The 17,676-nt window shown below is 35.6% G+C and overlaps 1 long non-coding RNA gene across 1 annotated transcript; it reads right to left on the reverse strand.

Annotated features, from left to right (window-relative positions):
- Positions 1–641: 641 nt before the first annotated feature.
- Positions 642–14,433, reverse strand: LOC126595945 (uncharacterized). Its single transcript, XR_007613774.1, has 3 exons — positions 14,114–14,433; positions 13,914–14,012; positions 642–798 (listed from the first exon to the last, which is right to left on the reverse strand). It is a non-coding gene; the product is annotated as an uncharacterized LOC126595945 (long non-coding RNA).
- Between the last annotated feature and the right edge of the window lie 3,243 nt (positions 14,434–17,676).

Below are 17,676 nucleotides of genomic sequence, written 5' to 3' on the forward strand. Positions count from 1 at the left end.
TCAATATACTCAAATGGAATGAACCTTTTCCGAAACAACTGTTTAAATATTTCCCAATTGGTTACTACCTCTGGTGGCATCTGATATGACTCCTGTCTCCACCAAGATGCAGGCTCCGGACCCAAAAATTAGGTAGTCGTCTCGACCCACCTATCAAGAGGAAGATTCCCCCTGACTCTGCATCACAAGGAAATTCTTCTCGACATGATTAAGCCACCTCCGCTCCCTCTCATCCTTCGTTTCCCATGAAATGATTCAACTTCAGATTATACACAGTCTCAAGAGGTGTCATTTGAGGAGGACAGAGCGAAAACTGGATGGCATTAGTTATAGCTTCCCCTAACTAAGCAATATCAGGGAAACTAGGCTCAACTGCATGATGTGGCTTTTTATGAGGCGGCATAGTTATGACAGAAGACATCACAATGATTAGATCATTCACAAGATATACAGGACTGCTAAACCTAGGCTCTGATACCAAACTGACACTCCCCGACAGAGATCGAGGCATGCTGGCTGTCACGTGAGGGTGACGTAGCCATGTGCACAGTGCGGAAACGATAAGAATAAGAAATATACGAATAAATAAAACCGAAAGCTACTAATGTGCACGAATAAGCAGTAAGTGCTAGGAGTGAGAGACAAGAGTAAATATTCCTAATCAGAGCATAGAAAGTCTAGGTGCAGTCCAGTAGGACAAGTACTAGTTATACAACACCATAAGATATCCTACAAATATTTTATTATGTCAAAACCGCCGAGATCCTCAATGCCACCAACAGCAAGTCTACCTAAAACCTGGAGGGGCGCAAAACAAAAAATGTGAGTGGGCAAAAACAAAGCTTTTCAAAATCATTTCATTATCAAATTTTCTAACCCCTCGCCGTAAAACATGTATAATTTTCCCGGAAATAGAATATGAATATAAATATATATAGATATATTCAAGTCATGCTTCACATCTCCATAAACATAAGTATGCCATGCCAAATATAAAACAGAATAAGTAACTCAGGTGAAAATAAATTCTTGGAAAATAACATATTAGCTGGAACCCCTGCAGAAGTCTATACAACTAAATTCATAGCTCATTAATCAATCTAGCCGGAGTCACTGCAAGTGACCTATACAGCGCTACACTGCACATGAGTCAAAAGCATTGGAATGGTATGTGCGACAAGACTGGGTGTAATATAATTATGCTCAATACTACGCTCTCATGATAGCTATGCGATAAATCGCTAGTCACCTACGAGTCGGAACCACCTATAATGGTCTGTATGACAAGACTGTGCACCTAAATTGGATCCAATGTGAGTATAGAGTGCAGGAGGTGACATTATATACAGACATGTGCCATATCTCTGGCTAATCACTAACACCGGGGTGTAGGTTTATGAGCTATATGTTTCTCAATTAGTCACTACCGTTATTCTCATTCACAATTCATAAACTCACCTGGGCTTACCTGAGCGTCCAGAGCACCACAATTATATATATATGCAAACATCATATGCATATTCTAAATGTAAAACATTTGGCATGACAATTTAAATCATAACTCATTTAAATGCATTTTCTGGGAAAATATCAAGTATATAAGTATATACTGAAAACCAAAAGCCCACTCACTGGTATGTTGAAGGGTCGTAGCCCTCGAGTTGCCCTTGACTATGCTCGTCCTCGGGATAAGTCTCCCCTGTTGGAAATATGCCCTGAAAGTCAATCTTTGGAAGAAATCTTTCAGGACAAATGAATCGATGTATGGATGATTCTTATACATGAAATGGCAAAGATACTAATTAGGACTATCTCAATAAACGATATAAGTCATGAATAGTGAATCCATGGACAATGGATCGATTGAAAAAGTAATCTAATGATGTTAGACTACAGAGACCTTCTTCACATAACCATTATATCCAAAAGGTTCCTGGTCGTTGGATTGTCGGAGGGATACTGACAATGCTTAGACCGGTACATACTGTGTCCGCTTCAATTGGAAGGATGGAAAGTCTCAATCCATTCGTGTTGTGACACTAAGACAAGTATGTAGGTGCTCATTAAGGGAATGAGTTCACTGAACACAATCGAATCAGAGTACTTGCATGGAGGTCTACTCACATGTCAAGCAAGTAACTCAAATGGTTGGAATAATGTAAGTAATACTTTGACCTGAGGCATCGTCGTTGTCTTGTGGTAAGTACTTAATCTTTGATTATGTCAACGTCACTCTATCAGAATGTAACGGCATAGTTGGGGTTAAGCCACTTAGTCATGAAGGCAAGTGTATGCGCAACAAGGAATCTCTAATCCTCGATAAGAGAGGAAGAATACTCTAAGATATGATTCGGGAATCTTCGGCCGAAGTATCGAGCGTAATAAAGGAAAGCGTTCCTATACGACTCAATTGGATCATATAAGAAGGAATAATCACATTAGGGGTTTGACATGATATATCCATACCCTAATGATGTGATTGAGAGTATTGTATTAGAGAAGGATTGAATTACATTGTAATTCCAACTGACTAGGTTCTTCGAATAAACTTCTACATTAGCTTGGGTAGCTATGACATATGGTTAGATGTCACTCATAGCTTGTGAGTTCTTCTAGATGATTAAATATAGTCGTCAAAGAAGAAAGGTGAATTAAAATGAATTTTTAATTCACTAAGTGATTGAATTAAATATAAGCAATTGGATTGATGCCAATCACCTCACTGCCTTGCTAATTAGAACCTAAAAGATTGTTCACCACAATACTATTGTAGTGAGTAACTAATGGATGATGGAAATAATTAATTGGATTGATTAATTGTTGTGATTGATTTAGAAAGTCTAAAGAAATCATAAAAGCGATAAAGATCGTTTTGGGCTTAAGAAACGTTCGGGTTTAATTGGGCCCATTGGGCCTAAACCCATTGGGCTTTTATTCAAGCATTGGATGACTTGAAATAATAAAAGCCCAAAGCCCAAACAAACAACAAAGAGGCCGGCCACTTTAGGTGTGAAAGGAGTGAGATATTTAGTCAAGTTGTTGACTAGGTTTCTTTTGTCTATATAAGGAACTTTATAAGATATTGTTCATTAGGGTTTTTGTGTGTTAAAACAACAAGAGGCAAAAGAAAAATAGCTCTCTAAACTACACAAAGGCCGGCCACCAAAGGGGGTTTTTACTAACATCTCTTATACCCTTTTGGTTATTCCTTCATCCTTCTCACTACACTAGTGGGTGAGGATCTTTAGAGGTTTCCTACTTTGGGAACTTGAAGAGAACCTAGGAGCACTCATTGTAACAAAGTGGAGGAGGCAAGGAGGGAAGCTAGGCTCAAGGATTTCAAGGAGCAAAGGGCTTGGAGGTGGTCCATCCTTGGTCTCAAGTCTAGATCAAGAGGTATAAGACTAACCTTCACTTTGTTCTTGATTCTAAAAATTGTTTTGATGCATTATATATAAACCTATGAACCTTGAAGGGGATTTGCATGACTATAGCTTTGATAATATGTTATAAATGCTTCCGCTGCTTTCGTATATTAAATTTGATTTGTATATGCATGATAGTCATTATGAAATCCCATTCTAGAATCTCATAGATTTTCCCTTCAAGTGGTATCAGAGCCAATGGTTTATGTATAATGTGTCCTTTTGGATTTTATGCATATGGGTATTAATATTATGCATGACATAATTATTGTTTCATTCAAAGTATGTTTATCTTTTGTTTTTCAATAGTTGAAAAATGTTAGTCAAAAGTTGAGAAAGATATGTTTGCAAAAGTGTTTTGTATGCATGAATGAAAAATGAGTTTAAGACTAGTATGACATATTATTTCTTCATTTAAAAGTATGTTTATCTTTTGTTTTTCAATGGTTGAAAAATATAAATCAAGAGTTGTAAAAGATATGCATGTGAAAGTTGTTTTGTATGCATGAATGAAGAATAAGTCATGAACAAAATTTGTGGTTTTGTTGCTTAGGATAGGCACGGTTTTGGGGTGGTTTTGAGCATGTGTTTGTGTTTTATTGTAAGACACTCACACATCATTTTAAAGCTAGAAAGTAGAAACCTTGTCACTTTTGTTTTTGGGTTTGAAAAATCACCAAGAATACACAAATCTTGAAAAAGTGTTCATGGTTTTGTTCTTGGTGTTCATAATTGGGTTTTGGGTGAAAATGGTTTTATTTGGTTTTCATGCATGGTTTTATGGTTTTGGGTGATGTTCTTACCATCCATAACTATATTAAAACTTATTAAACCCTAGACTTGTCTAGGGGATTTCCATCAAACTTTTTCATTAAAGCCATTCAATGCCAAAACCAAGTGACAAGCAAAATTGTGATTTTTTCTACTTTGCATTAAATTGTAGCATGTGGGTGAGACTTCCCACCCTCACATTGAATGGCCGGCCTCCCTAGTGGATTTATCCACTTGTGGGGCTATTTTGTAATCTTTGAAAAGTTGATATTTACTTTGAAATATTTACGGTTTTACCCCTAACTTTTCATATTTACATTTAGGCCCCTACTAACTAGAAAGTTAAAATATTTGATTTTAATTTTGTTAGTTATTTAAACTCATAATTAGATTATGCCCATATGCACTAAATCTAAATGTCTATGTTGCATTCCTTTATGATTATTTAAATGTGTTTAAGTAGTTATGTAATGGATGACTTTGGACTTATGCCTTAAACGATAATTGAGCTACATGATAAGGCGCTAAAATCAAATTGTTTGAACCTTGGGAATGTGTTTTAATTACTGTTTAATTGGACCTTGTCACATTTGACGTTAATCTATCTCTCCCCTTTTAGTATATGTAATTTATAGGAATTTGTACAAATCGGTTTGTAATTCTTATTACTTCTTAATCTCTATTCGTTAGTTGATTCCCTCTAGTGCTAGACTAGAGTTTCTTTAACTATTGGTAAGGAGACATAATTAAAAGAGGGTTTTGACACGAGATTAAAGATTAAAAGGGTCCAATGCCCAAATTAGCAATGGATGATTGTCTTTCATTTCTAATGGCTCAATGAAAATGGTTTTAATTGGATTGATAAGCACGTAATTAAATTGACACAACCTCCCCGAGTTTATATTCAACAATGATGGCTCGTTGTTGCAATAACCTAATAAGTCCATAGTCATCCAAGAGCCTAAGATAACTATAAAGTTCAAATTCAAAGGAATGCAAAAACCGTAGTAGTAGTAGTTACTTCCAATATTTGAAAATTTTGTTTTTGATATTGATTTGTTTTTCTTAAAACAAATAGTAGGAGTATCATACGCTACTAAACTATAATGAATACAATTAGTAGTCATATATATCTCCAATATTTTGAAAAATGTTTTGATATTGATTTGTTTCATGAAAACGAATAGTGGAGATATTATATGCTACTAAATTCATTAACTTTGGACTAGTAGTTATAATAGGACAATTTATTTGAATATGATTAAATAAATAAAATTGATGAGACCTTAAAATCCCTCAACCAAACAATATTAAGTTGTAAGCGTAAGAGTGCTTAGAACACTTTTTCGTGGCCTTCCACCATGGTAGGCTCCAAGCGTTTATGACTTGTACACCGCCTTCACCCTATCATGGGGAAGTGACAAAGTGCATGCTTATATTCAGGAGGAGTTTATTTAAAACATTTGATGAGGTTAAGGTAGGCAACGAGTGTGGCCGACATCGTATCATCGTGAGGTCATGCTTGAACCCCTTCCTAAACCGGCATGGTGGGACAAAACTTAACTAAGAGAAAAGGTGCCAACATCGTATCATCGTGAGGTATTTTTCTCTAGAGGCCAAAAAGATGGGTAATCACAAGAGGTTGTTGTGAATGGGTACTTGTACCCTCTCATTATTATTGTTGCTAGCCGACATCGTATCATCGTGAGGTGGGCTTGGTAATAGTGAGACTCCCGTAACCCACTAGGAGTTTTCTTTGAAATCTCCCGGATTCCATCTTGAGGGATATGGAATTTGCCAAAAATGGTGGGTGGTGTCATTCGGTTTAAAGACCCAAATCGTTTGACTTAATCAACAATCAATCTAATTATTTTATTTGTTTATGTATATAGATATGGTTGGAAGCACACTCGCGAAAATACTCGACAAACATTGCCTAGAGGGGCACAATTTCCCATCATGGTATCGTAATGTCAAGATTCTCCTAACCTTGGAGAAGATTGTTTACGTACTAGACAAGGCTCCACCTCACATACCTCTTGGCCCTGACGCCACTGAGGATGAACGTGCTAAGTATGACAAGCACGTTGAGGATGATACACAAGCCAAGTGCTATCTGTTGGCTTCCATGAATGAGGAGCTACAGAGACAGCACGAGGGCATGGACAGTGCATCTTCCATAATACTCCATCTTACGGAGTTATATGGTGAAGGGACGCGCAACCGTCGCTTTAGCACTGTCTGTGAACTTGTGAAGACCAAGATGGTCAAGGGGGCTCCAGTGCATCAACATGTACTGAAGATGATAAGATTCATTAAACAATTGGAGAACCTTGGTACTCCACTTGACGGGGAATTGGCCCAGGACTTCATATTGGTTTCTCTTTCTGATTCATTCTCGCAGTTCGTAATGAATTACAACATGAATAAGATGGATAGTACTCTCTCCGAGTTACTAAACATGTTAGTAACTGCCGAGAAGACTATGAAGAAAGAGAACGTTGTAGGGACTGTTGCAGTAGCCTACAACAAGCCATCCTCTTCCAAGGCCAAGCCGCAAGGCAAAGGCAAAGGGAAGGAGAAGAAGTCCCCCACTCCTAAGCCGAAAGGAGGAGTGAGGAAAAAGAAGGCAAAGGAGCCCAAAGGGACTTGCCACCACTGTGGAAAGGAGGGGCATTGGAGGAGGAATTGCAGGTTATACCTTGCAAGTCTTAAGGACAAGCCACAAGGTATGGTTTATGTTCTTATCTTCAATTCTAAATGTTAGATCTTCTAAATATTTATATTTGATATAAAGTGCTAATCACTTGTATAATTGTATATAGGTGGAGAAGCCAAGTAGAAGAAGGACAAGCAAAGAAAATATGGAGAAGGGTTCGGCCACTATGATTTTTGCTTACTACTTAGGAAGTTTTGTTAGGCATTTAAAGATTGTCTTTAAACTTTCTTATTTTGTTAAGAACTAATTATATGGCTTCATTTGATGGAAGGCCACTATTAGTGCCTAAATGTATAAAGGCATTTATATTAGTCTCTAAATGTGTAGAGCTAATACCTTTTGTATTAAACATTATGAATGTTTGAACTATCATATTAATGTAATGTGAAGTATGCCTTTTTAATATACTATTTCCTTAAAGTAGTGTTATGAATTGATAGGAGCATATTTATGCGCCTTAGTTAGCTAGTTCTTATGCATTTATGTTGTGTTTTCTTAGTTAAAGTAGTCTTTTAAGCTATTTTCATGTGTTTTCAGGTTTTCGAGACAAAGTGAGCAAAATGATGCAATTTGGAGCATTTTGGAGCAAAAGTGGGCTAGAATGGAGTTCATGCACATGAAGCACAAGGGATGGACGAATTTGAAGGATTGATGAAGCTAGGAATGTGTTTTGAAGTTGAAGAATTGAAGATACAAAGATTCCTAATTGAAGTGGGAAAGTGCTTAATTGAAGATGAAATCCTAGTTGAAGATGGATTCCTAGTTGAAGTTGGATTCCTAGAAGATTGAAGTTTCCTACTCAAACAAGGTTTCCTACTTGAAGAAGGGAAGTTGAAGCCAAAGAATCAACTCAAGTGAAGAAACCTTATCCAAAACATTATCCAAACCCTATCCTATCCAATCCTATCTTATCTTATCCTATCCTAATCCTATCATAATTTAATTCCAGCTGCATGGGGGATTTATTTTCAGATTAGGACACATTAAAATTGGTTTCTAGAAGCCCTTATCCACTCATACAAAGGTGCCACACCTTATCCCTTGTTTTTTCTAGAAATCAGCCACAAAACAACCTTTCTAGAAGGCCTTATCCCTTGTCCTACAAAAGTGACGCCCCAAACCTTTCTAGAACTTCTAGAAACCTGATTATTCCTTTCCCCCTTGGTTTCTAAAAGCCTTAGCCTTTTCCTTCAAGGATTGTGTGTTATTATCCTATACAAATTAGGCTTTTAAATCCTTTTCCTTTGCTACATAGGGGCTGCGAATTTCAGCCTATAAATACCATCCTTTGCTGCACCATTTAGTCACCATCCTCTACCATATTTTCACTACACCATTCACCCAAACATACCTTGTGTGCCGTAAGTTTGCAAGGAGAAGAAGGAAGACAACTTGGAGCCGTGCATGCCATTCAAGGAGCTTGGATTGTGGAGCGTTTCTAGGTGTTTTCTATCTTTGTTTTAATGTTTAAATTTATTTATCTTTGTTTATTTGCGAGTATGAGGAACTAAACCCCCCTTGGCTAGGGGGGGATTCGAAACCATGATTATGCTTGCTATATGATTTGATTACTTTTAATTGCGTTTCATAAGTTGTGATTTCAATTTGCTTATCTATGTGAATTAAAACTTATTCTTGTATGTTGATTGAGGGTCGACACTTAGTTTGCATGCATGAATTTGATGCTAGGATATAAGGGAATTTCACCTAATCGTTATGAACTTATATTCACAAGTAGTAAAGGTTGTTGATCACAATCGTGTTAAGTAAATTCTTGGCATAAGTTTCATGCAATCATAGTAACAAGTGCCTCGTCAATGCTTATGGTTTTCATAGAACTTAATGATTCTTGCTTGTATCTCTATTATGCAATCATGTAGGGGACTTGTGGGGAATGCTTTGGGTTGTCGTATGCAATCATCCAATTCAATAACATTAGGAAAATCTGAAGGTTAATTTAAGCGGACCTAATTAACTTGGGGCGTTGGGAATTCATGGTTTTTTGAAAAGCAATTAGAGATCGTTTTATATGCAAGTGTGACATGTGTGGAGATGAACCCCTTAGCTAGCCTTCCATCCATCCATTTAAACCAAATTCGTTTTAGAGTCTTTTCAATTTACAAAGTTTTGTTTTGTTTTCAAAATTCGTCCAAAATCAATCCCCCTTTAGTTTTAAGTGTCATATTAGTTAGAAACCCATTTAGTTTGTGTTTTTAGGTGTCTTGAGTCAAGTTTAAACCAATTTTCGTCCAAATTCTTCCCTAGTGTCCAAAACTGCCCAGAAAGTGGTTTTAAGGCAGTTTTGAGTGTTTATTTGCTGTTTTGAGTCTTTTGGTTTGTTTTAGTGTTTTAAAGTTTAGTTTTACATTCTTTGAGTCTAGTTAGTGTTTTAAACTTGTTTTTACGTTTTTGAGTCAAGTCCAAGTGATTTTGCAATCCCTCCTAATCCCCGGCCTAGAACGATCCCTACTTACATACTTGCTACAATTGATAAAAAGAGGGTTAATTTGAGTGTCAACATAATTTTCACATCATGAATTGAAAATTGTCTTGTTGTATCCTAGATGAGATACAAAAGTTATATCACTTAATTGTAATGTGATAAACCAAACTTTAGATTTATCAATTATGGATAGATCTCACATGTAGGACATAAAATGATACAATGAATCTTTAGATTTGGTTCCATTTGTCTACTTATGAGTTCTATATGAATTGACAAAAGTCTAGAGATTCCTTTCTTGAAGAAAAGGAAGATCACATTATAATGATATAAGTAATAAGAAAATTGTTTCTTATATAGTTATCACTTGAAACTCAATGATCAAGATCACTCTTGATTCAATTAGTAGTTTTGAACAATTAATTGGGCATTCTTAAAATTGTTTTAAAATGTCAATTGTGTTAGTGACTAAACCAAGAAAGAAGTGTCTAAATCTATAAAAGGTTTAAAGACTTTAGTCACTTAAATAACAAGACATTAAACTTAGTGAAGATTGGAACAAATAAGCTTGAAATGTTTCAAAGCTACTACACAATGTCTTCTACCAATATAATCCACTTTTATACATTTTTAATGTATGAAATAATTTCTCATTAAAGTCATGAGAAATAGTGGGAGGTATGAAAATGGATATAAACTTGAATGTGATTGGTTTATAGTTGTCTAAAGAATAATAGTACTTGACTATTATTAAGAGTTTGTAATTTTAAATGTTAAAAGGACTCAAGCTCTTCAAAACGTTAAAATTCTATGTTGTGTAACATTTAAAGAATAGTCTTTGAATGTTGGTTTCGTCAACCTAGCATAAAATGGTTATATGTTGGGAGTTGTCCATCATTCTCTTTTATGAGAACATGCTAATAACAAAGCATATGGACAAGTTGATGAAATAAAAGGGAATAAGTTTCAAAATGAGTCACAACATATGGTTTAACAACAAGACAATCCAAATTCAACATCTCATGTAACGATATTGCTCTATGTAGTTTTAATAGAGAATTATATCAACCACCTAGAAGGAATGGTTGAGAATCTATATCCTTAGTAGGAGCCATGCTTCCACTAAAGACTTAGATAATTCTTATATGACTACATTAAAGGTCTTAGTATGACTAAAACTTGTAGTATGGTGTATGACATCGTATAATTAAATGAATAGACTTGATAAAACAAGTCACATATTCAAAAGGAATTACTTTAGAAGGAATTCTTTTGTATGTGATTCGTTTAAATAACTTGTGTTAGCTAGGGTTGTTGATGGTCTCAAAATTGTTGAGACATCATCAATAAGCTAATGGATCTCAATGATTCTCAATGGATCCAAGACAAGTTAGTGGGAGCAATATGCATTCAAATCAAGAAAATATAATTGTTAATTTTGAATGAATGCTAAGTTACAACAAGGCCAGTGGGAGTGATGTCATAATTTGAGCAACAAGATGTGAATAAAGTCTATTTGATAGACTTGATGAAACATAGATATTACTCGAAAAATGACAAAACATGACACGGTCAATTTTGAAGTATAGACTTGAAATTGGACTTACTTATATAGCAAGGCTATCTCAATAATGTTATATGGGAATTAAATCTCAAATGTTGAAGATTTAAGAAAGCATTTTCCTATGTGATAGGAAATCACTTTCATAACCCTTATAATGAATGTGTCATAAAATCGCAAAAGGGACACATGTGTTGACTTGTGAAGTAGATATCCAAAGGTGAAGAAAGCACTGAGTTTATCACTTTAAGATATTACTATATCCCAGGATCAGAACCAAAGCAACTGATAGAGTATTATTACCTTTAAGAAAGAAACATCAGAGTGGGACTCTGGAAGCGTGCATTCACTGAGGTTGTTAACCAAAGTGAAAATAATCCATTTTAACAAATGGAGCTTCATATTGGATGAAGTACTAATCATATGAATGAATTGTTAGTATTGTACTACAATGGTCTCGAGGTTGGAGCAAAGTTTGTATAAAGTATACAAACGAAATATATGTCGATATATAGTTTTAGAAACTGCTTCAAAAGGTGTTTTTGAATGGAAGGGGTTCTTTTAGAACCAATGATTGAATCCAAACCATAAGGTCGTTAGTAGAGTACTACGACGTAATGGGGCGATAGCTCAAGCCATGGAATCAAGGTCTCATCAAAGTATTCGAACACAATAAAGAGACATCATCAAATGTCTTGGAAACATTTGATAAGTAAATCCCTTTTTTTTTTTAATAAAGAGATTAATACATAACCAAGTTAACCTACAAGCATAAACTCTCTCGACAAGATGTATAAGATACACTAGTGATTGACTTTAGTGCAAGTGGGAGATTGTTGGAAATATGCCCTGAAAGTCAATCTTTGGAAGAAATCTTTCAGGACAAATGAATCGATGTATGGATGATTCTTATACATGAAATGGCAAAGATACTAATTAGGACTATCTCAATAAACGATATAAGTCCTGAATAGTGAATCCATGGACAATGGATCGATTGAAAAAGTAATCTAATGATGTTAGACTACAGAGACCTTCTTCACATAACCATTATGTTCAAAAGGTTCCTGGTCGTTGGATTGTTGGAGGGATACTGACAATGCTTAGACCGGTACATACTGTGTCCGCTTCAATTGGAAGGATGGAAAGTCTCAACCCATTCGTGTTGTGACACTAAGACAAGTATGTAGGTGCTCATTAAGGGAATGAGTTCACTGAACACAATCGAATCAGAATACTTGCATGGAGGTCTACTAACATGTCAAGCAAGTAACTCAAATGGTTGGAATAATGTAAGTAATCCTTTGACCTGAGGCATCGTCGTTGTCTTGTGGTTAAGTACTTAATCTTTGATTATGTCAACGTCACTCTATCAGAATGTCAACGGCATAGTTGGGGTTAAGCCACTTAGTCATGAAGGCAAGTGTATGCGCAACAAGGAATCTCTAATCCTCGATAAGAGAGGAAGAATACTCTAAGATATGATTCGGGAATCTTCGGCCGAAGTATCGAGCGTAATAAAGGAAAGCGTTCCTATACGACTCAATTGGATCATATAAGAAGGAATAATCACATTAGGGGTTTGACATGATATATCCATACCCTAATGATGTGATTGAGAGTATTGTATTAGAGAAGGATTGAATTACATTGTAATTCCAACTGACTAGGTTCTTCGAATAAACTTCTACATTAGCTTGGGTAGCTATGACATATGGTTAGATGTCACTCATAGCTTGTGAGTTCTTCTAGATGATTAATTGTAGTCGTCAAAGAAGAAAGGTGAATTAAAATGAAGTTTTAATTCACTAAGTGATTGAATTAAATATAAGCAATTGGATTGATGCCAATCACCTCACTGCCTTGCTAATTAGAACCTAAAAGATTGTTCACCACAACACTATTGTAGTGAGTAACTAATGGATGATGGAAATAATTAATTGGATTGATTAATTGTTGTGATTGATTTAGAAAGTCTAAAGAAATCATAAAAGCGATAAAGATCGTTTTGGGCTTAAGAAACGTTCGGGTTTAATTGGGCCCATTGGGCCTAAACCCATTGGGCTTTTATTCAAGCATTGGATGACTTGAAATAATAAAAGCCCAAAGCCCAAACAAACAACAAAGAGGCCGGCCACTTTAGGTGTGAAAGGAGTGAGATATTTAGTCAAGTTGTTGACTAGGTTTCTTTTGTCTATATAAGGAACTTTATAAGATATTGTTCATTAGGGTTTTTGTGTGTTAAAACAACAAGAGGCAAAAGAAAAATAGCTCTCTAAACTACACAAAGGCCGGCCACCAAAGGGGGTTTTTACTAACATCTCTTACACCCTTTTGGTTATTCCTTCATCCTTCTCACTACACTAGTGGGTGAGGATCTTTAGAGGTTTCCTACTTTGGGAACTTGAAGAGAACCTAGGAGCACTCATTGTAACAAAGTGGAGGAGGCAAGGAGGGAAGCTAGGCTCAAGGATTTCAAGGAGCAAAGGGCTTGGAGGTGGTCCATCCTTCGTCTCAAGTCTAGATCAAGAGGTATAAGACTAACCTTAACTTTGTTCTTGATTCTAAAAATTGTTTTGATGCATTATATATAAACCTATGAACCTTGAAGGGGATTTGCATGACTATAGCTTTGATAATATGTTATAAATGCTTCCGCTGCTTTCGTATATTAAATTTGATTTGTATATGCATGATAGTCATTATGAAATCCCATTCTAGAATCTCATCCCCTATATGAGAAACAACTATAAAAACGTCAATTTAAAGCACAGAACCAATACTAGCTAATAACTTCTCATACATTGCTCAAATGGGATGTTTGAATATACCAACATGATCTACACAGACTCACGAACATCACCATATTTTTAGAAAAAATTTCCGACGTCCCACGCGCGGCCACGCGTAAGGACCCTAACGAAATCCCCTAACCCTTTTAGAAATATTATGTGGAATATTCTATTAAAAAGTAACCGAAACCTTTAATTTTACCTGACGACGTCAGAATATTCCGTCAACTCTGACGGAATATTCCATCTTCTTCTCCAGTTAGCCTCGTCGATCGCTGTTGCCATCGCCGTTCATCGGAAACTAGAAAATCATGAAAACCTTCATATCTCGTCCAATTCTCAACCAAATTCAACGAAACTTGAACCAAATTGAAGCTTAGGACAAGTAGAACAAAACCTTACCTTTCAAAATTCCTAAAACCGACGGAACTCGTCGAAAAATCCTTCGATAGTCCGGCTAAACCTGCAACTCCCTATTCCCGAGCTTCCCGACGTCCAAATCACTTCATTTTTCTTCTCCGAGCCTCGTGAAGATGATCTAAAGCTCCCTATAACTTCAAAACTCTCAGAAAACTACACATTTACGTGTGCATGAATAATACCTCAAATCGAAGGTTATGGTTTCCGGGGTTTTTCAAGGTTTCACGTCCAAATAATAGTATCAATGGGTTCCTAGGCTCGTAAGGAACTTGAAAATGGTCTCCACAACCACAATCCATAAAGGGATAGGTTGGTTGAGTTTCGTCGGTACGTACGGTACGAAAATAGAGAATAATCGAGAGGGAAGAGAGAGAAAGAAAGGGTCAACGGGAGAGAGAGAGAGAGAGAGAGAGAGAGAGAGAGAGAGAGAGAGAGAGAGAGAGAGAGGGAAAGTGTGAATGTGTGGTCCTAATCCTCCTACAGCCAACCAAACAATTAGAACCTTAAGTCCTTTAGTTCTAATTGGTTCCAAAATATTTAGGACTTAACGAATTGGTCCAAATTCAAAATTTAAATCACACAACACCATAAACGCTCAAGGACATATTTGACATTTCACGTCTAAAAATGTAATATTTTGGGACGGGCTATGACATTAGTGCCACTTTGATAAATTCCTTCCTTATTTTGCAATGCTTTCTTGCCAAACTTTCAAATTTATATGCAGATGTCTGTATTTACTCGACACAGATTGCTCACTCCAAGATGTGCCTTGAATTTGCTCGACAAATTGTGCATGAATCTTATGCCACATGTGTTGCACTTTCATCTCATTTCCCATGATCGGATCATGAGTAACAATCACTCAAGCCTGAAGCAAAGTAACATCTTCCTCAATTGACCAGTTTGACTTGTCACTCATTTTTCTTGATAACAAAAGTATTTGGGAGGTAGAGAACAACTATAGGAGATTGTAGTAAAAATAAATATTGAGTTGTGGTGTGAAGAATGAAGAATATGGTTGAGTATTTATAGAGAAAAATTTGGGTATTTTTTGAAAATTTTCACCGTTAGAATAATCTTAGTCGTTGATTTTCAAGATTATAATCGTTGAAAGGTTAGGATTCTGCCATATGGTAGCTGACCACAAAAGAGCAATTTTTTTTCCCATTGGAAAACCAACGGTCTAGATTAAATGACCGTTTGAAATCCAACGGTCCCATTTTCACAAAGAAAGAGCTGTTTAGCTCAATTGTTCATCATGTGGATAGGACACACGATTGTCTACTGGTGCAAAAGTGGGGTGCCTACCCTTGCAATAATTGGCAGGGCAACTGCCGTGCCTCCTACCCTCCTACCAATTGCACTCTCTTTTGCAACAGCTGGAGCAAATTTTTTTCTTTCGATTAGGGGGCAAATAAACTCAATTGTAAAGGCAATTCCACACTGGTGGAGATGCTTTAAGTTTACGAGGGCTTATAGCTAAAGGTAGAACTTGGAGTAATTTTCGGTCGAATCGGATCGGAAACAAGCATTCCAATGCCAATCCAAAAGAGTTTCAGAATCAAGTAATAGTTCTGATTTTGGAATTGGATTATCAGGATTTATTTGGAAATTTTGGAATCAATCTTATCTCAGAATTCTCATAACCTAATTCGGATCTCTTACATTTTGCAAGACTTTGAAAATTTTCAAACTTTTATGTATCTACCATTCAATATTTTTTTATGAAGTTTGTGATAAACTAATGTATAATTATACTCTTCATTTTTAATATATAATAGTATGATTAAATATACAAAATACGAAATAAATATATAATAGTATGATTAACTCATATCTAATATAACAATAAATATGATAAAATAAGAATATGCAAAGATTTTTTTTATAGTACTAAGTTTGAGAACTTTTGGATCGAACAAGTACATTCTAGTTGTCATCTAGTTTTTTTTCGGAAATTTTCAGTTCGGATTGGAATTTCCAATCCAATTTGCACCCCTAGGCAGAATACCTTTTCTACAAGACCGAATTGTCAGAGTCAATTGAAAGAAGTTGAGGTTTTATTCTAAAATAAATGGCAATATAGGGAAAGTGCCAATTTGTTATAAGTTGCAAGGTATCTCAAATTTCTGGTGACGTGGGATAGTGTAGCATGATGTGTCATACCTTGAATCATTATATTATTATAGAGCAAATTGTAGCAATGGTCCCTTAACTTTACCTTAATTGGAGCAATGGTCCATCAACTAAAAATCCATTACTATTGGTCATTCAACTCATCAAAACGTGCATCTATAGTCCCTCAACTAAATGTCCATTACCATCGGTCCCTCAACTTTAATCTAACTGGAGAAATTATCCCTCAACTTTAACCCAATTGGAGCAACGGTCCTTCAACTTTAACCTAATTGTAGCAAAGGTCCTTCCAACATAACTCATTTTGATAAAATTCTAACGAAGTTGACGAAAATGATCATTACTACACGTTTTGATAAGTTGAGGGACCCCAATTGTAGCAATGGTCATTCCAACATAACTTATTTTGACAAAATTCTAACGAAGTTGACGAAAAGAAACATAGCTACACATTTTGATGAGTTAAGAGACCAATGGTAATGAATTTTAGTTGAGAGACCATTGCTCCAATTTGATTAAAGTTGAAGGACCATTGCTACAATTTACTCTATTATTATGATGGGTTAAATATAATGAATACCTCCAATAGTGCACATTGTATTTGTGTAATTTTCTCGTAAGAAAAATTGCCTATAGAAAAATGACACAATAGATACTTGACTCCACAAAAATTGTAAAGGAATACTTACATAAAATCATTGTGGCCAATTCACAAGACTTCCTGATCATATTATAAAGCACTTGGTAAGGATTATTTATGCAAAATATTCAATTCAAACTCATGTCATTTAGTAAATCAAATATAACAAACAAATAAACAGCTTGTTGTTGTAGGCCTATTTAACTGAACTGTATTTGGGACAAAGAGGGAGAGAGGCCGGCGATAACAGATAGAGAATAGAGATATGTAATTCTGAGGTGTGTGTTGTATCACCCCCTTATGCCTTTATTTATAGTAGTAAGATAGGTAGAATCCTTACCCTAATAGGATTACATCTCTAATAGGAATTAACCTACTAAAGGGAATATACAAAGATACTCCTAGATACACTAGGACTTACACAATCACATTCCTACTTCGATAAGACTGCAACACTCCCCCTTGAGTGTGTAAATACTCAAACAAAACGTTGCATCAGATCTTTAGCAAATGAGGTAGAATAGTTGATGAAGTCGTTGGCACAACAGGTGAATGCGAGTCTCAAATATAAGAAAGTAAGCATGCATGGGTAGTAAAACTCACAAAACCTTGACTTGTCAAATATTCACTCAGACAATTATTGTAATAACCTGAAAATTAAAATATATGAATTAGATATTCATAATTATGAATATGTGGAGAAAATAAAAAATAAATCGATTTATAGTTATGAAAATTGAATTGAGAAATTTTTAAGTTTTATTTC

Source organism: Malus sylvestris, chromosome 13 (genome assembly GCF_916048215.2).
Source record: "Malus sylvestris chromosome 13, drMalSylv7.2, whole genome shotgun sequence".
NCBI classification, from domain to species: domain Eukaryota; kingdom Viridiplantae; phylum Streptophyta; class Magnoliopsida; order Rosales; family Rosaceae; genus Malus; species Malus sylvestris.